We start from the raw sequence: 20,577 nt of genomic DNA on the forward strand, positions 1-20,577 counted from the left end.
CCCTTGCCCAGCAGCATTTTGCTGTTACTTGTCACTTGAAATCTGCCAGTTGTGGATTCAGCACCTAATCCTGCCCCTTGTCCCAAGAATAGACTTTTCCCCACCTTCTGTTCCCTTTCCTCAGCTGTAATGAGTGTTCACCAATGTTCTAGAGCCAGTGGGTTTTCCCTTTCCCCTGCTTCATTAATGTTTTGATTAATGCTACTGCCCCTCCCTCCAAGATCTTATGGTTCTTTTTGATCTATTGATCTATTCTGTGAGTACTCAATGGGGTTCATGGAGAAAGAACATGCAAAAGCGCTGGAGGAGGTCATCAAGTGGACATGATCACTGGTTGATCTGAGAGCTGGACACAGACAATCAGAGGCTCCTCACCTAGTCTCCTGTCCTTGGAACATAAATTCTTCCCACCATTCCCACATAATTCTTGCCCCTGTGCGTGCATAGCCTCCTTTTCTCTCAATATCCCCCACCACAGCAGTGCATTTGTTACAACAGATGAACCTACACAGACACATCATTATCACCCAAAGTCTACAGTTTACATTAGGGTTCACTCTTGTTACTGTACATCCAATCAGTTTTGTTGGTTTTTTTTTTAAGTCATGACGGTGAATTTAGTTTGGTTTTTGTCATAACCAATTCCAGTTCTCTGCATTTCTCCCAGGAAGAAGTTAGAACTTGGTCAATTTTGCTGTTTAAAAACTTGATGTGAAAGATTGGATGGGAATTTAAACTATCCTCATGAGTCCAGACCCACTGTGTCCTCTTGTTCATCTAGAACCTTACACAAGGTGTGAAGTATTTTTGATGGGTTAGTTTTATGGACTAAAGAATACAGACCAAGAAATAATTTTGAAATCCTTATTCTAGACCAGTCATATGAAATATTCCAAGAAGTTTTTACTTATTAACCATGATTTTTCTATTCTACCTATTTTGTTAAGCATCTTACTCAATAGATTATCTTCAGTATGTATGCATATACTGAAAATCTTTGTTCCATTGAAAATAATACTTTTGAGTGCCAAATTATAGTACTAAACACAGTGCACTTTATACCAGTTCTAAGCAAGAGATAGAGTGGCAAACTATCATTACTTCCCGGAGCATAGTCTTGGGTTGTTCTAATTTTCTATTTGTGAAACTATCCCTGTCAAACATAAAGGTGTTTATGCTCAGGTGTAGAAATAGGTGTGAGAGAAAGGGAGAGCTCTGAGAACAGAGAACTCTATGCTCTTCTTTGCCAATGCAGAGACTGATAGCCCTAGGAGTAGCTCCTTTTCAAAATGCTTAACACCTTTGGAGATATTTTCTAAACTGATGCCCAAACTCAATCTGAGGGACACACTTTTATTATTCTCTTCTCTTGATCAAAGTTCAAAATAGCAGCTGCTATCAGTTCAATTAGTGTAATTATGATTGTTGATATTGAATACAAATATATGCGCTAATTCTTTGACTTTCTTGCTGTTATTTTCCAAATTTCTCTCTCCTCAAATCTAGGAAGCCATAAAACAGGGATTTAACAGTAATAATAACAATTATCTCTGCAGCTGAATTTAAATACATCTGTCCTGAAGATGGCTAGAATCAAGTTGGAGAGATAAGATGTACACATAGCAGAGTACTTGCTAATACCGGACAGTAGATACTTAGTACCAACTGAATTGCATAAATATGGTACATTCATCAACTGTCATCTCTGAAGCCCAGGGCAGGCCAAGAAGCAATAACTTCAGCTAGGTTTTACAGGTACATCTAGGCAGAGAGAATGAGGTGGGATGTAGATATAAGGAATTGTATTGGAAAAGCCATAGAGGCTAAAATGTACATATGGAATGCAAAAGCATTGTCTAGACTCATGTAGTTTATATAAAAATTTAAAGAGTACTATAAAATAAGCTCAAAGAAGTTTATTAGTAATACACTGTGAGTTGTGAAACTAACTGCTTTATCTACCCAGAACTCTTCAGTTTAGTCTGGTAAGCACCTCCTTCTTTTAGGTAACTGCTCTCTCCCACCCCACCCCAACTCAACCACATAGTTCCAATGGGGCCTGACAATAACAGCCTCTTTCTGAACACCCAACTATTTCTTGCACTCCCCCCAAGGCATTCAGTGAGAGACCTTCCTTAGCATGTGTGCATTTGGAATTACTTAAAGAAAATTTTTTTCTGCCCAATGAAAATCTATAAAAAGTATGAGGCTAAAGTTGCCAGAGGCCGCAGAGAAAGGGAGCTATCAGAGAGAAGAAGAAAGAAGAGACAAGCAAGGAATCCTGATGATGTTCAAGCCCCTGGTTCTAGCCACATCTTTTCTTCCTGTTATTTAGCTTTGAAACCACTGACTTTCCCTTTTCCCCCAAGCCAGTTTCTGTAATTCATAAACAGGAGTCCTGACTAACATATAGAGTAAATAAGAGGTCTTTGAATGCCAGAGAAAGGTGTTTGGATTTGAGGAGCTAACTGTGATGATTGTGAGGTTCTATCCATCTGAGAATCTTTAATTTTATAATATTTACCTATAAACACAATAGGAACCATTGAAGTTTTAAGAAAGGTATTGATGTTTGCAAAGTAGAATTTCAAGAAGATTATTCTGGCAGGAGTGTATAGAATGGATTGGAGCGGGAATAGATTAGAGATTATTAAACTAGAAGAGCTGACTACTAGAATAGTTCAGCCATGAGGTAAATAGGCAACTCAGACTGCAGGTGGGAGCCCAGAGTGGAAAGGAAAGTTCACAGTAAAGAACCATTAATCTTTCCAGGAGAGTCATCAGAGAAGGAGCACCATCACTGGGTATTTGGTTATGACTAATGGATTGAGATTCCTGTCTTTTTCCAAATATTTAATACAAAATAAGTCTCCCATTTCTTTGGGTTTTCTTGAGTCTTTTCCCAGGGAAATCCACCTCATCTTTTGAGACACAAAAGCTTAAGTCATATTTCCACAAAAATCCTTCTTACTAAAACAAAGACATCTTCCAAATTGACATTTCAATAGCAATTTTGGTTTTTCATGACTCACTGACTTCAGGCAAGAGGAGGTAAACAGGACAGATCATGCATAAAACCTGTATCGTTCTCATGGAATCATAGGTTTCTGAGAGACAACATGAGGTCATCTGTTCATCTCTCCTGCCTTGGTCCAGCCATTCCTAAACTAGCCTGGAGAGTGATGACCTTGGATTTTAGCATTTTTAAAGTGTCTTATTGCTATAGTGATGCCCCAACACACACACACACACACACACACACACATGCATATATGTACACACAAGCAAAGCACACAAGCGCACATGTGAACACATGCACAACACAAACATGTACATGTGCACATGTACACACATGTACACACACACACAGCCAATGGAACCCAATTTCAGGACTTAAGAGCTCTCATTCTGTCATTGAGATTGGGCAAAAATGGTTTTTTTAATAGAAACTCTTACTTTCTTGGAATTTTAGAGCAGGTAGCCTTTATAGATTGTTCCAACCTAGTTGTTTATCAAACTTACCTAATCATAAGTATCATTTGGGATTGTTTGTTCAAACTGTACATTCCATAGCATCCTCCCAGGATGATTTTGAGTCACGGGTCAGGACTTGGGAGCTAGAATTCTTATTGGGCAATTTTGGGAGATATTATTATATCTAATCCTTGAGGACCAAATGAGGCTGCAAGAAATTAAATTGCACAGCTGCTATCAGAACTCAGAGCTTCTCAGTCCTATCAAGACTCTTGTTTAACTTTGTGCTTCTCTTAACAAAGATGGGAAACCCTTAGCTTTCTCTCTTGGGGTGCGCTTAATCCCACTGTACATGTATCAATCATTGCATTTAGCACCTGACAGTTTAACTGTCTCCCTTGATGTTGATGTTATGCTCATAATATCAACAGCAATAATAATAATGACTATAATTTATTAAATGCTTTCCTGTTAGATGTGGGTCCATTTAGGTTCTTAGAAAACAATGTTCTATAAAGGCAAAAGCTAGGAAATCACTGATTCATCTGATTTGTCATTGTTTCTACATTGACCTGGTACTCACAGTGAAGGTCATTTATTGAGAACTTGTGAGGAAGAAAGCCCTACACTTAAGACCATTACAGACATCATCTCATTAAATCTGAACAACCCAGTTATCAAATCATCATCATTTTCCTAAAAACCAACAGCTTTCAGCTTACTTCCCCTGACATTCACCATTCTTTTATTTGGGACCTCTATTATTATATAGTGCTTGGACTGGGTGTAATATTTGATCTAGTCACAGCTGTCTCAAGTCTTATACACCCTTCCAATGATCTATCCCAATCACACCTTTGGATTTAAGCTTGAGATAACAAACATCACTCCTGAGATAGAAAGACAGCAAGAGTCAAAAAGGAGAGAAAAAAAAACAAAAAACCCACAATTTTGAAAAACAGAAATCCACTAGCCAGGAATCCAAGAGTAATGGTTTTGCATGGAAAACTCCATCTGTCTTTTTGTGGAATCTGGATCAGATTTTTCCCTCCAGCCACGAGAATATGCCACTCAAAAGGATCTGCCTTGGATGGTGACAAGATGTACTCTGCCATTAAGCACTCGTGGCAAGGAAAGCATCCAGGATTTGCTTACTAAGAGCGGATGGCAAAAGAAGTAAGCTTTGCTAAAGTCTCCAGAAAAAAATTCTGTTTAAACCCAAACCATGGAGTCAAGACTGGGTATTAAAAAAACTTTAAGCCAACAGACTGGCACTTGGGGGTAGCTGGCACTGTTATCTTTCCCTAATTATTTGAAAATACACTCTGTTGACTAAGCCACATTTAAAGAATAGGGAATGTCATAATAAAGCTTCTAGAAAAAATAAAATGTGATGGGCTCTGAGAATAAAAGAAAAATAAGAGCAGATTCTACCTAGAAATAAGTAGCCAGCTTTCTCAGAAGCAGGCCCACGTGGGTTAATAAACCTTCAGTAAAGGAAAAAGGGATTAGGAGTGAGACACACCTAATTTTAAATCCTGTCCCTTCTCCTAAATACTGTGATTGCTTTGCGGCTCAGCCTTCCTGTCTGCACAATTGATAGAATAAAACCTCAGAAGCTTATCTGGTCATCCCACATAAATTTCTATCCCAGCACTTGGCCTAGTAACCAAGTGTTTTTTTAAAATGTATTCTTCACAAGAGATAAATTCACATGAGGGATGACACCCAACCATTTTGTGTGATCATCGGAGGGAAATGATAAATGGGTGTTCCTTCAGGAAACTATGCTGGTTATTTGGTGCAGAGCTGTAACCACCTCACCACAAGATGGAAGAGAGGCAAGTCAGGAGGAGGCAGCTGAGGGGGAAAGGAGGCATCCACAGGCCTGGCTTTCATTCTGGGCCCCAGACATGCTGGGCCTCCCTGGGCAACTCCCTGAAGCTTATGGTGTCCCAGTGGCAATGGAGCTGTTGAGTATAGACACAGTGCACCTGCAGCCAAGATGGGTTTTGACAAATGCAGCAGCAAGCTGTTGTAGGCATCATAGCGACAGCAGATGCAGGCATTGAAGGGGTGTCCTCCCTTCACATGCAGAGCAGACGCTGTGAATTTTTCAATTACAGTAAGACCCTCTTTAAGACGAAGCTCTCTCCCAGCCACTGACATTTGAGAGGTTGAGTCAGCATATCCCCCCAAAGTTAGATAGTTCACTGAGTGTTCAGTGAAGCCACATCAATCACTTTAACTTCCTTTTGATGAACTGGATAAAAGAAAATCTTGCTCAGAAAGAACCATTCCGACTGGGAATAATCTTAAAGGACAGATGAAAATAACTGTCACTGAACACCTGTCACGTGCCAAGATCTTACCTTTTTATGTTCATTCTCTTAATAGCTTTACAAATTAGGCCTTAATATTCCCATTTTAAAGATAAAGGGCTATGGCCCAAAGAGAATTAGTTACATGTCCACCATTTCATTGCAAGTGAGTAACAGAAACTCCATTTTGTCTTTTAGACCCTGTCATTTCATTCTATCCCACTGGCGCAAAGACATTGGGGAAGTCAGAATGGTCAATGAAGAATCAAGGTGTGAGTATTTTAATGTTGTATTTAATGTTCTCAGCATTTTCTTTTGGCCTTAGTGTTGAGGGGAAACTAGTTGCACACAATTCTGAGTTTTGCCCACACTGATGTCATGCACTATCCACCTATGCTGTTTCCACCCCAAGTAGGTGAGCAGAAATTCAATTCTGACACTAGGAGCTAGAGGTAACACAGACCTCCCAGGTTAAGGGCAAAGTCCTCCACAAGACTGCCTCCATTTCAGAGGTTAGCTACCAGCCACAAGTCTCAGGGCTCTTCAGGCCACAGAAACTTCTGACAGACCAGCTACAAAAAAGGGGTTCCCCATGACCCCAGATTCAATGACTTGTTGGAATGACTCTCAGAACTCAGGAAAACACCATATTTATGATTATACTTTTTTATAAGGGATACTCCTAGGGTTAAGACCTGGGAGGGTCCCAGATATGGAGCTTCTGTGCCCTTTCTTGGGAGAATCAGATGCATCACCCTCTCAGCACAGCAATAATGTGTTTACTAACCAGAAAGCTCCACTGTCTAGAGTTTTTATTGGGGTTTCATTACATGAGCATGATTGATTGAACTCAATTTCCAGCCCTCCTCCATGCCACAGATGTCAAGATAGCTCAAAGTTCCAACTCTCTAATCAACATGTGCTTGCTTGCTTTTCTTTCTTTCTTTCTTTCTTTCTTTCTTTCTTTCTTTCTTTCTTTCTTTCTCTCTTTCTTTCTTTTCTTTCTTTCTTTCTCTCTCTTTCTTTCTTTCCTTCCTTCCTTCCTTCCTTCCTTCCTTCCTTCCTTCCTTTCTTTCTTTCTTTCTTTCTTTCTTTCTTTCTTTCTTTCTTTCTTTCTTTCTTTCTTTCTCTTTCTTTCTTTCTTTCTTTTCTTTCTTTCTTCTTTCCTTCCTTCCTTCCTTTCTTTCAATATTTTTATTTATTTGTTTGCGAGAGAGAGAACACAGAGGGAGAGGGAGAGGGAGAAGCAGACTCTGCTGAGCCAGAGAGCCCGATGCAGGACCCTGAGATCACGACCTGAGCTGAAGGCAGACACTTAACCAACTGAGCCACACAGGCGCCCCATGGTTGGTCTTTCTTGTGACCAGACTCCACACTAAAATTATCCAGGGGCCTACCTTGAGCCATTTCATTAGCATAAAAACAATATTCTATATCACTTGGGATAGTCCAAGGATTAGAGTCTCCCTCCCAGGAACAAATGCCAATCAAATTCTTTATTCTATGCCATTGCTCTATCCCATCCCACTGCCCAAATTTGTTGTTTTCTAGCACCTTCAGTTCTGTCAGGGGCACTGCCAACCACCCTTTAAGCCTGCCACAGCTTGTCTTTGACTCTGTCTTTCCTTTGCCCTTCTCAAATAGCATGATTTCCCTTGGTTTGATTTTCTTCTCCAGGTTTCCTGGATTCTTCTCTCCTCTCAACTTCTAATGCCACCATTACCCCGCCATTCAGAATTCAAACCCTCAGGAGCCTACGTTGTTGTGGGATTTCTTGACTGATCTGTCTTCCCCCACCTTCATTTACTTCCATCCTTCTTGCACACAACTATCAGATCAATCTTCCTTAAACATCCAAGTAATTAGAGGTGGTTTGTTCCTCTAAGTGGCTTGAATGAGAATCTGTTTTCTCTGTGCTATAAAGTCTCCTCTGACATTACGTTTCCTTGCTTTTGCTCAAAGCAGAGATCAGAAAAACCACCAGCATGCCAAATAGTCTTGAGGAAAAGTACACAGTATGATAACGGGAATGAGCACTGATTCTAGAGTCTAAAAGGTTTGGGTTTGAATTCTGGCTCAATTGCAGGCTGTAGATGCCTATCATTGTAGAGGCACTGCATAGGGCAGAGATGTGAAGTGTGTAGTACATAGATACTTATACATAGAAAATCAAATCTGCAGCTAAATGGGTATTTTTCACACCACACATTTCTCTAAACCCTTCCTTTTTAAGGCACTATACTAATTTCTTATTGCTGCTGAAACGAATTACCATGAACAGGGGTTTAAACAATATGAGTTCATTTTCTTGCAGTTTTGGAGGTCAGAAGCCCAGAATGAGTTTCACCAGACTAAACACAAGATGTTGGCAAGGCTGTGTTCATTGTGGATGCTCTGGGGTAGCACCTGTTTCCTTATCTTTTCCAGCTCAAGGCCACCTGCATTCCTTAAGTCTGTTCTCCATCTTCAAAGCCAGCTAAATCAGGCCAAGTCCTTTTCATGCTACCATTTCTCTGGTTCTCCATCCTCTGCCTGTTTCTTCCACAATTAAGGACCCATGTGATTACACTGGGTCCACCTGAATATTCCAAGCTAACTCCGCATTTTAAGATCAGCTAATTAACAACCTTAACATATCCACACCCTTACTTCCCCATTGTCATTTAAGGTAACATATTTAGAGGTCCCTGAGATTAGGAAATGGGCGTCTTTAGCAAGGGGAGGGCTTTATTCTCTCTCATGCCAAGTTCAGGTGAAGTATTACCTAGGAAGCTTATCCTCATGTCTCTCATTTGTATTGCTCTCTTTCCTCTAACTCAGTAGTTTTCAATTTTGTCACCTGTGACACTTTAAAAAATATTGATGTCTGGGTCCCATTCTTGAGACTGGGGGGTTTAATTGGTCCAAGGTGTGACCTGAGTGAAGGACATTTTTATAAAGCTCTCCTAGTGATTCTAATATGCAGCCAAGGTTGAGAACCACTGCTCCAGCAAATGCCTGTGTTTTCATCTTATCTGTCAATGTAGAGAGGAGGTATCACATGATAATTAAAAGGAAGACTGCTAAATGTCTATATTCATACCTCTTGGCTCTACTTCTAACTAGTGGTCAAATCTTGAGCTCTTTAAGCAATCCCTTGGTGCCTCTGTTTCTTCATTTGTAAACTGGGAGGGATAAAAAGACCCCCTAGCTTTGTTGAGAAGGTTGAATGACATAATGTATATAAAAGTGTTTAGTACAGCACATGCCTTATCTTTGAAACTCACCTAGAAGCTCTGCCTGGGCATAACCAACCACTCTTTCTGTGATTCTCAAAAAATACTTGTTATTTGATGGATAGAAAACAAGCAAGTGTGGCCAAACCACATGATTGCAGCTCTTTGAGCCATAAATCTTATTTTAGTTTATTTTTAGAATAGTTTTGTCATATCTTCACTCTCCAAATATCTTCAACCAGTGTAAGCTGAATGCACATTAGAATCTTTTTGGAAGCTTTTTAAAGTATCAGGCCCAGGATCCACCTCCCCCATCTCTTCCCTGATATATCAACTCAACTGGAGCCCAGACATCATATCTTTTAGCCCTCAGGTAATTATAATACAGAGCAAGGGATTCCAATCTCGGACCTGGACTAGATGTCTACAACTGTTGCACTCTAAGTACATCTAACAAAGGTAATGACTTATACCTGGGAATGCCATGGTGGGTCTACTGATTGGGAAAGAGTGTAGTAAAAGGGAAGTAGGGAAGGTAAGGGATTTAAAAAGAGAAAGAGGAAGGGAGGAAGGGAGGGAAGGAGGGAGGGAGGGAGAAAGAGACCAGAAACCAGAGAAAGTAAGGAAAGATGGTCAAGTACACCTGAAAGTTATCCCTTGATGATTTGTTGGTACTCATGCTATGTATTAACTATGCTCTTCCACCCCAACTGGGCCTTAAGGAGAGATGGGTATCCATGAAAAGAATCTCATTAGGGTGGAGATTCTATGTCCTTCCCACAGTATGTATTCAAAATCTGTTTCAGCAAACCTGAATCCAACAGCTGTACAGATTTGTTCTGTGGCCACTGAGGCAGGTAGTACTAGAAGTTGTATAAAACAAGACTACACTGAAAGTTTGGGGCTATTCCTTAAACAACTCCAGAGAAGAAATTCCTTGCTCATCCTGGGTAGTACACAGGTCACTATGGGGACTGCAAGGAACGTGAGTCAGAGGAGACAATTACTCAAGAAAGTTGCTCAATCTCCTAACATCCAGTGGTGCCAAGAGGCTCTAAGTAACCGCAAGGTGACTCCCAGGCAGGTGGCCAGAGCACAAAGAAGTTTCCTATCTGCTGCAAAAGGATCTACAGCAAAAACCATATCACAGCTCGAATTTACACATCTGTTATAATGTAAAAAATTCTTTCCCACTTATGATCTTACCTGATTTTTTTTTTTTTCAGGGGGGAAAAAAAACACCTTTGTAAGATACATGGGTTAAATATTATCCCCATACTGGAGGTGAAGCTCAAGTCTTGGGCAGTGAGTGACTGATAGAGATAACCCTATCTCCTTTCCAGATGCACTCTTCCTTAAGAAACGCATAATTAATCATGACATAGATGGTTATAAATAAACTATAAGTATTTAAAAACAACCAATTGTCTAGGTGCTGAAAATCAGCACGTGTGGGACATCAATGAGGCTTCATCTAAGAAGGAAAGGTGAGCATGGGGAGGTGTTTTGATATGAAATAACAGTAAATTCCACTGGGAAATGGAAATTTAATATAAACAGTATAAACAGTATATTTTCTCAGCAAAAGAAGATTATATATAACATACCACTCTCTATATATTTCTGGAGTGAACATGAAACCTCATTTACCAAATGTGACTGTTATAGGTCAGACATTTTATTAATACTAGTTACTGATTATTAAATATCTAAATAGCAGAATAAGACAAGATTCTTGACATGCATTAACAATCCAGTCCTAACAACTGCCCTATAATATAGGTCATTATTACAAGATGATGATGATGATGATGATGATGATGGTGATTTTTTTAATTATATTTTATTTTTATATTTATATTATATTTTATTATAATAATTATTATTATTCATGTACAAGGAGACTGACGCCCACCAGGCCAGGGCCCCACAGCTGGCGGATGGCAGGGCCATGATTCAGACCCAGGTCGCTCTGACTCCCAGCTCATGCTTTTTCCGCTGCTCTATGCCATCTCCTCTAAGCCCATAATTAAGCAAAATAATATACTCTTCACAAATGAAAAGATCTCATACACGAAAGTGACGAGACGACTTTTGGTTGATGGGCTTCCAAATATGTGGCGGATCCTTTTTCTGGAAACCGCATTTGGCATAAGGGGGCCTAAAGTCCAGACAGTTTTCATGATGTAACTCAAGGTCTCCGTGAATGTTAGCCTTGAGTCTGAAATAGCTCTGAGCCCTCCCATCCTGGCATCTTCCCTGCAACGCCCCCTAGTCCCCCCAGCCAAGCTCAGACTGCCCACAGGACTTGCAGGTGGGTGAGTTGACAATGCTGGTGGGGTTGGAAACAAGGTACACCGTGATCCCCTTCTTCATCCCAGTAACTATTTCCAATGCTCTCACTCTCTTGGAGCTTATTCTCGGCTCTGTAGGGCTTCATGTTTGTTTGTTTTGCTTTCAGGTTTAAACAGGGCTCTTAGCAGCAGTTCAAGACTTTCATAAAATTAATCACTTAGAGCCATCCAGAGGGCTGCTGGAAAGAAACGACCCTCTGTGAGGTGGTGCCTGAGACCGGATTTTGACTGTGATCTGATTTTGCATAAAACTCATTTTCATGGTGCTTCTTTATATCTCCATTCCCATCTACCTAGTCTTCATCAAAGAGCATCTTCCTCCAAGTCCTAAAGTCAGCCAAGTGGACACCCCATGGTTCTCATCACACTCAACAGCCTTACCTGTGAGTCCCAGGGATTCTGCTGCTCTGGCTCCTCAGCAGGTCACCATCTCCCTCAGTCTTCCTTGGCCCCATGCCTTGTCTTCCTTGAGACCCTTTTCCTACCAGGGTTTAGTTTCTGTCAAAATGGAAGCAATCAGAAGTAGTGAAAAGGGGCATTGGAATGACAGTGCAAAGAACTCAGTCTGGGTTTACTTCCCCCTCCCCTCACTCAGCTGACGAGGTGACCAGGAACTAGTCACCTACCTGTTGGAAACTCCTTTTCTCATATATAAAGCAGAGATCACAGTAAATATGTGTCCTACTTGTCTCACAGACCTCTAGTAAGGGTCAGAAGAGAGAGGAAACAAAATGTAAGGTAAGCATTAGTTCATTCACTGCCACTCCTGTGACTAGAGACTATCTCACGGAGCTCCCTTTGACAGAAGGGAGGCGGAGCTGGAAGTGAATTATTATATACGTTGTCATGTGATGGAATAAGGTGTAGAGTGTCAAGGAGGCCTGGAGGAGAGATCCTGGCTGACATCTGGGATAGGGGACGCAGCCAGGTTCCAAGAAGAATCCACAGAGGAAGTCAGATTTGAGGCGGGCCATGATGGCAGAATAGTCATTCTCTGAGAAAACAAAGGAACAAAGAACATCTCAGGACAAAAGACCAGCACATATAAAGAGCTGCTTATGCTAACATAGATTTTGTCACCTAAGTTCCAGGGAAGGCACAATGGCTTTAAGCAGAAAGTGGAATAATAAGACGCATGTTTAAGAAAGATCATTTTAGAGGCAGTGGGGCAAGGAAAACAAGAGAAAAATTATTTTTGTTGCTATTATTATTATTGTTATTATAAGAGATTATCTCTCATGGGGGCCTGAATAGAAATTAAGTATGAGTTGAGTCAAGAGTTCAATTTTCCTCTGCATTGAGGAAAGAGAGTGAACCCTGGGGCAAGACTGGGAAGGGGAAAGAGGCTTTGGCCTTTGTTCCAAGGTAAGGTGACATCCCAGAGTAGGATAAAGGCTCTCTTTCTAGGGAGTGAAGGTTCCTTAATGTCAGTAACCTCAAGAAGGAGTTGATGCTGGAAAACTAAATGGAGCCCAGGATGACAAAACTCATCTCTGAGCCTGGACTCAAAGGAGTCTAGATAAGTTCAAAAACATTCTCTTGCAGGACAAATGTCTTCTGACATAGAAAGATAGCCCTGGAGGCATGCCAGGAGGCCCCTGAGAGGGACCCCAAGAGAATGCACTTGGGTCTCTCATGCCTAAGTGTCTCCACGTCAAATAACAGTTGTATTTCCCCCTGATTTAATAGCCTTTTCTTATCCCAGAGCCATCGGCCATGTCATGAAAACTTAACTGGTCTCAGCTGTGCTGAAAGAAGAATGAAGCTTGCCCAGGCCAGAACCACAGTGATAGAGAAAAGCAGTGAGGATAATGGTCAATGTTTACTTAGCCAGGAATAGAGTTAGGAGCTTAGGCCGATTACCTTATTATCTCAACAATCTTGAGATTAGAGAACTGCAGTTAACCACATTTTATAGGTAAGAAATCTAAGGTTTAGAGTGGTTAGAGAACGTGCACAATCACACAGCTGATATGTGGCATTCTGTCTCCAAAGATAAGTCTGTTTGCTGCTACCCTGGACTAACTCCCAGCTTTGGTCCAAGTGAGCAATGGCCATAGCCATGCATAGAGTGGAGACAAAGGAGACTGGCAGTGTCATGAGGAGCTGTCTGAGATGGAGCAGCCATGGTGGGTCCATGGCTGAAAGATGCAAGCGCAGGCAACAGTGCATACTAACATTGGGATGGAGGAAGATGTGGCCTGGGGCTTCTCTGAGAGTCAGAAGAAAGGTCAAGGAAACCTCAAAATGAAGACTGAGACCCTGTTCATAGTGATGAGTGGCAGCAAGCTGCCAGACCTCAGCCTACCCAATGTGGCCATCTTTATGCCTACCAGCTAGCGAGGCCTGAGGGACTTCCAGCTTGCCATCACCTGGCCATGAGTATTGTTTTCACAGAGGAGAAAAGAGGAAAATATCAAGAAATTACAAAGTGGCCCATAATCAAATTTCAAACTTGAAAATTCCTGAGAAAAACTCTATTCTACATAGACCTAAACAAATGACACGCTGATAGCACGCTGTTTTTAGAGCCCTCTGACTTAATCTGCTGTTCTATTAGCAATTCTACTGTTACTAATGGATTTTCTTTGGAATTCAATTCTAGTAGTGCAGGGAAGAAACTGGCCACAGCACCAGAGGCTTCTTTAAAGGCAAATAACATCAATATCTACCCAAAGGGCCTCAAAGATATGTGGTTGCCCTCCAAACCAGTCCCCAGGAAGCTGTCTGGAGTCTTAGCCTCTCAAGATGAAGCCTCTCTACTTCCATAATCCCTGTAGAACATTCCACAATTCACAGATGACCCCGCCACTGGAACCTTTCCAAATAAGGGGGCCACATCTCAAGATACCCACCACTCAAAGTGCAGGAATCTAAATCAGCAGCAGCAGCAGCATCTGGAAGCTTGTTGGAAATGCAAGATCTCAGGCCCCACCAAAGACATAAGAAATCAGAATCCTCATTTAACAAGATCCTCAGGTGATTTGTGTGCATGTTACATTAAGAAGCATAGCTTAAGATTGCCTGAGATCTCTAAGTATCAGGTACCACATGGGATGTGATACCTGTATTATAACATTAACTTGAGTATGGGTTTGTGCTGCTCAAATAATTAATGAATCCATTAACTATTGACATCTCAACATGTATCCCTTGCTCTTGCTCTGCTAAGCACTGTTGGTGATACCAAAAAAAAAAAAAAAAAAATTCAAGATATGATCCCTGTTGACAGCAAGCTTACAATTCTGTTGGAGAAAGAAAATATACATATGCTCAGAATGACCTTTCAGAAAAGGAAAGATGACCCTGTCACTGCTCTGCATAAAATAACCAGGATTTGCCAATGCCAACGAGATGAAGTCTATACTGCAGCAGAGCATCAGAAGCCTTTCAAAAGCCTGGATGGAGCACACCTTCCTCCCCGACCTTATCCCTGGCCACTGCCTTTCCCCCAGTGCTTTGCCCCAGCCACACGGACCCTGAAGGTCCTAGAATGTGCAGACCTTGCTCCCATCACCATGCCTTTCCCTTGCAGCATGACCCCCCCCCCTTCCTGCCCTTCCCCCTCCTATGATCACTCAATTGAATTCCATAGGTTACCAAGGAAAGCCTCCCTTTGACTTCAAATTTGAGGGAATTGTTGCCCTTCTCACACATTCCCATTGCAAGTTCTGTTTTTGACTGTCTTCTAGGTACAAGGTCGGGTTGAAAGAAATAAAAATGGTTTATGAAACAGCTATAAATCAGTGATGCAATCTAGCACATCACTGTCTCCAGCTCAAACACACCTAAGAGCCCAGTCCCAGGATAGAAGTTCCCTAATCCTTCTCCCTCCAACTTCCCTGCAGATCACCTGACCTACTGGCTAAGCCCTATGGGAGCTAGAGGCTCTGTCCTGCACCTGGGATCTCCTTCGACACCTCCTTCATTTGGGAGACTCCTGCTCATCCTTTATATCTCGTCTCAAATGCAACATTACTTAGGAAGCTTTCCCTGCTTCCCGGAAGTATGTTGGTCCTTCTCATCTTAGTTCCCCAACATCACTTTGTATCTGAGAACTTATCTGGTTGATTGTTCATCTTTGCTTGCCTGTCTCTCCCACCTGACTCAGTCTTTCTAGGATAGAGACTTATCTTCTAAGGCATGAATAGGACTGCTCGTGTATTCTCAGTGCTCTGCAAATGTCTGGCACAAAACAGACCAGTGCTTCCAACCCCTGCTAATTAATCATCAGAATCAACCACATGTCACTTAAAAACCCATATGCCTGGGCTTCATCTCAAAAGATCCTGCTTCTATAAGCCTAAGGTAGGGTTTAGGCATCTCTATTTTTCAAATGCTCCCCAGATAATTCCAGTGTGCAACCAAGATTTAGAAACACTGTAGGAAGCCCTTACTAAAGTTTATTAGTGATGGAATTATCCATCCTCTAGCCCTGGGCATGACCCACTGCTTTTCTAGATAAACCTGAGGTACCTTGATTGGACTGCCCTGGTCCTTTCTGGCTAGATACACACCCTATACCTATCTACATGTTGATATCACTGCACTGATAGTAAGCAGTATATGTACTTACGGGCTCAGTTGTTGTGTGTGGCCATCTCCATGTATAATGGGAGGTAGAGAAGAATATGATGGGTGTGTAGTTGCAGTAAGAATAATGGCAGAGACCTTTCAGGCACACCTCGTCTTTCCTGTCTAATGTTCCCAAGATATCATGCCCATACCTCTATAACATCATCCCTTAACTTTCCTGGTGTGAGCATATCTGTGTTTAAACTAGACTGCCCTGCTAGACTCCCTGAAGGAAGGACTATTCTCTTTGGTGCCATAATCTCCACTCCCATCCCAGTGCCTGCCACACAATAAGTACTCAGTAAAGGTTTGATGACTCTCTGACTCCATGCAGACTGAATGTCTGAATGAATAAATGAGTGAATGAGAGGATTTGGATAGATGGAAAGGAGGAAGAAGAACATTCCTACAGGAGTGGGGATTCAGAATCAAGGCTTTCACATGTTTAGAGAAGAGAATGAGATTGGTGCATGCATAAGAAAACTAGATAAGAGTTTTTGAAGATAGCTCCTCCTCTTTGGAGAAAGTTGGAGGCCTTTGTGGTTCCTTCCCATGAGATTCTAACAGTGGACTGCTGTACTGTGCAGGAGGGAGCTGTCCTGGGAGTCAAGTAGAGTTATTCCTAACTCTGCCATAGAATTTCTATGTTGTTATCAATAAAGGGAAGAAAGAAAATGAAAGGGAATATTTACTTAGTATCTATTTTGTGCCTGGTGCTTTGCATATGCTGTGTCCCTGGACAGCAGTGACAGCTTCTTGTGCTATTACTGTCACCTTTCTGCTGATGGAAATGAAAGTAAAAGAGTTTAACTGACTCTAACAACTTGTTCTATTTCCTGCGTACTTTGCTGCTTCCGTTCACTTAAGCTATCTTGGCGTCTGTTTCTGTGACTTGAAAATGAATGGATTGTGTTAGATTACATCTTAGGTCTTTTTGGCTCTAAAATCAATGGGTTTACCTTTGCTGTGGGGTTTCCCAAGCTTGAGGCAACTTCCTTTGAAGCCTGTCTATTACTTAGTTCCACACTACTCACCATTCAATAATTGCTTACTAAATGGAAGAACTCCCAGTTTAATCACCTGGGTAGCTCTGGGAGATAAAGACAGTATAACATTTTGCTCTAGTTAAAAAAGGTTTGCTCCCCATCCCTGAACAAACCTTGCATATTCTTGTTTCTTCACTTTTGCCCGTAATTTGCTCTCCACTTATCAAAATTCTACTCTGTCTTCAAAGTCTAACTTGATTCCCCTCTTCCATGAAGGCTTCTCTGGCTGCCAGTGAATCAGGCAACATGGGAAGGAGGATGGGATTATTGCAGTTGATTTACCGATGGAGTCAGTCACATCTAAACCTTTGGCTGCTCCATAATTAGGGAATGGATGATGGGAGGCAACCTCAGGGTCCAACACATTTCCTCAAGGGGATTTAACGAAAGAAGAGTCCAAAATTGCTCTTCCTAGAACCTCTGGGCTTTAAAGGACCTCATTATCAGCTTAGAAATAAAATGACTATATCTAATTTAAAAATCTCTATCACCTCTAGCTTTTACAATTCTTTACACACTTTTCACAACCAACCTCTGCCATCACATACTATTAAATCTGCAAGCACCCAGCTCCCTCACATGGAAGATGTCCCTCCACCTGGGGTAGTACTGGAAAATCACTGAAGAGGATTGACTTTATGCATTACATCTCTGCCTGAGGACATCCTGAAGAGGTCAGGTCACCATCCGTGCAAGCAGAATCACCTGCCTTATGGAAACATGTCTTCTTTTGAATATACCTTTGCTCATCCTTAGTAAAACAAGATGGAATTAGCATTACATAGCCACAACCAATGAAACTGAAGTGCTTACTCCCAAGTATACACACGTTATGATGTCCGACATGCAACATGGATGACTAAGGAATATGTTAAATATTCTGGCTCATCATGCTATACGAATCACAGTGAATGACTGCTCCTGGGAGCTTTAAAATCAGACAATAATTTTTTTGTCTTTTGAAGGTTATCATTTAACATTTGCTCACTTTTGTGACCCTGACAGAACAAGTCATTTGGTAAATATTTTTTGACTAAATCCAACAATCAATGGATTCATCTCTCTTTTATTTTTCTCTCCCTTAATATGACTCTGAAAATGTGTCATCAATATAATAAACACATTAATTTAACACTGGAAAACCTGGGTCACATAATGGAAGAAACCTGTGTCCCCAGGGCTTTGCTAATGTTTCTGTAGTTATACTTGCAATTCATCTGTTTTTACATGCCTCTCTCCTCCACTGGACATGTGTTTTTTAAGGGAGGTGACTGTCTTACTCATCTCTGTATCATCAACGTTTATTACAGTGCTTAGCTCATAATAAGTTTAGTAGTTGTTTATTAAATGAGTGAGTAAATATATTTCTAAAATGATTGCTATGCCTACATTGACTTCCTGGCCCCTCCTCATCCCTATCCTAGTTTTTTTTTTTTAGAATTCTCAACTACTTCTCTGTTGTATTTAGACAAGCAGCTTGTGGGAAAATTAAAAGTAAATCCCTCTTACAAAAAGTAGAAACTCCTGATAGAAATGATTTTTTTACATGTCTTTTAAATCGCAAAATCGTAATGCCTGAAGGAACATCACAAATCTTTCAAACATAAATAATATATTGAGAAACCTACCTAGCAATAAGGTGAAATTGGTATATCTGTTTTATAAAGAATATGTATGCTATATTAAAATGAATATGTAGAAAAAACATATGAACAATCAATAGACAGGAGAAATTAAAACGCAAGGGACAAGCATATAGGAAATCTTTCATACAGATATTGGGGGAGTGTGGGGGGTCTAAGAGCTCTCATGCTCTGTTCATAGGAATACAGACTGGAGCTGCCACTCTGAAGAGCTAACTGGCATAACTGACTTTATATACATATAACCCAAGATCCTGAGTGAATACCCCAAAGAAATTCTCACATAACATTGGAGCAGCTAAAGAATTTGGCAGGGAGTCAGAGGCAATCTGAGCATCCATCTATTGGAGCATGAATAGATAAAATATGATGCACACATCCCAGGAAATTTAGTATGGCAGTACAAGCTTCAAATCAGATTTTCACATAGCAATAGTACTTATTGAGACACATGATACAAGACCATTTATGTACATGAATAATACATGTACACAAAGCAAAAGATATTTTGCAATAACATATACAACCCAAAACAAAGCAACCCACTTTAAATACATGATGATGGTAATCTATAATGGGAAGGGGTTAGGAATATGGACTAATAATGATAATAGTGAAAACTGGGAATAAATAATTTTAAAATAAGAGGGAGCCCATATGGTCCATAGATGAAAATGTTCCATGAACTAAGCAATATGATCAACTCAAGCCCAGTATTGGAGGTCCAAAAGAAAATGTTAAATGAAAAGAAAAAAAATGTTAAAACTTGCTAGTAATAGAATTAATGTAAATTAAAACCATAGGGTAACTTTCTCACTTACCAAAATAATAAAAGATGTATTTTACTTGAACCAATAGCCCCATTTTTGTCATTTACCCAGTATAAATAAATAATGATCAGCACTGCTATTTAACTTTAATTCTGTAGGTATAATCCAATATAATTAAGCAAAAGAAAAAAATTAAAGGTGTAAAAATTAAAAAGAAGCAATATTTATTATTTACTATATATTTGAAAAATCAAAGAGAATCAACTGAAGAAGTTTTTTTAAATTTTTTGTAGGTTTTTTTTTTTTGGTAATTTTTTATATTACAAAGAATAAGCAAATTTGCTAAGAAGACAGGGCACACATTTCAAATCTTCAAATTAGTAGCCCTTCAGGTAGATTCAAAACTAGTTTGTAGGTATAAAGAAAAAAGTCTCCAACCACAATGGGACAAAAACAAAAACAAACTTACCATTAGTGTTTAAGATCTAGAGAAAGACAATAGAGAGGCCATGTTTAGGAGAAAGCCTTGAGCAATGGAATGCAGAAAGGGCCACCTGACTGAAAACACACAGGCCCCTGGAAGACCCACCTCAAAATATCCATAGGCCCCAAATAACCAATGGGCTACTTACAAGTAGGCACAGTTCCCAAAAAAGGGAAGATTCCTTATGTCACCATACATCCTCATCTTCCCCCTTTAAAAGCAGCCCCCACCCACCTCCTCATGGCAAACAGCCTCTCTGTCCTGCCCGCAGCTCCCTTGGGGTGTTTTCAATACACTTTTATCCCCTTTGTTCTACCTTGGGTGAATTACTTCACCATCCATGACACGGCTTCTACCCAATTGTCACCCCACATTTTAGGGTCCCCATCCAATCGAGAGACACCCCATTTAGCCACCACAGAAAACTGTAAGATTCTTCTGAGAGACAAAATGAAGACCTGACCAAATGACAAGGCATACCATGATCCTGGATGGAAAGAATTGATGTCAATTCTTTCTAAATCACTCTATAAGTGTAGTGTCATTTTACTAAATATACCAACAGGTTTATTTGGGAAACAAAGAGCAAATTCCAAAGCCAATACAAAAGAATAAATAAGGATATCCAGGGCAATTCTAAAAAAGAAGAATACTGAGAAGGGACAACCTTTAATAGATGTTAACATATTGTATAA

At 40.5% G+C, this 20,577-nt stretch overlaps 1 long non-coding RNA gene across 3 annotated transcripts in view; it reads right to left on the bottom strand.

The window, feature by feature from the left end:
* LOC123858778 (uncharacterized) overlaps nt 1-20,577 on the bottom strand; it is a 251,306-nt gene that overhangs the window by 6,051 nt on the left and 224,678 nt on the right. For all 3 annotated transcript variants that reach the window (XR_008507636.2, XR_010410538.1, XR_010410539.1), the window contains one exon: nt 11,746-11,862. This is a non-coding gene — a long non-coding RNA (uncharacterized LOC123858778). The remainder of the gene's footprint in view (nt 1-11,745; nt 11,863-20,577) is intronic.

This window comes from Mirounga angustirostris, unplaced genomic scaffold (assembly GCF_029215605.1).
Source record: "Mirounga angustirostris isolate CCGP_5_RB_7025 unplaced genomic scaffold, mMirAng1.0.hap1 SCAF_4, whole genome shotgun sequence".
Classification (NCBI taxonomy): domain Eukaryota; kingdom Metazoa; phylum Chordata; class Mammalia; order Carnivora; family Phocidae; genus Mirounga; species Mirounga angustirostris.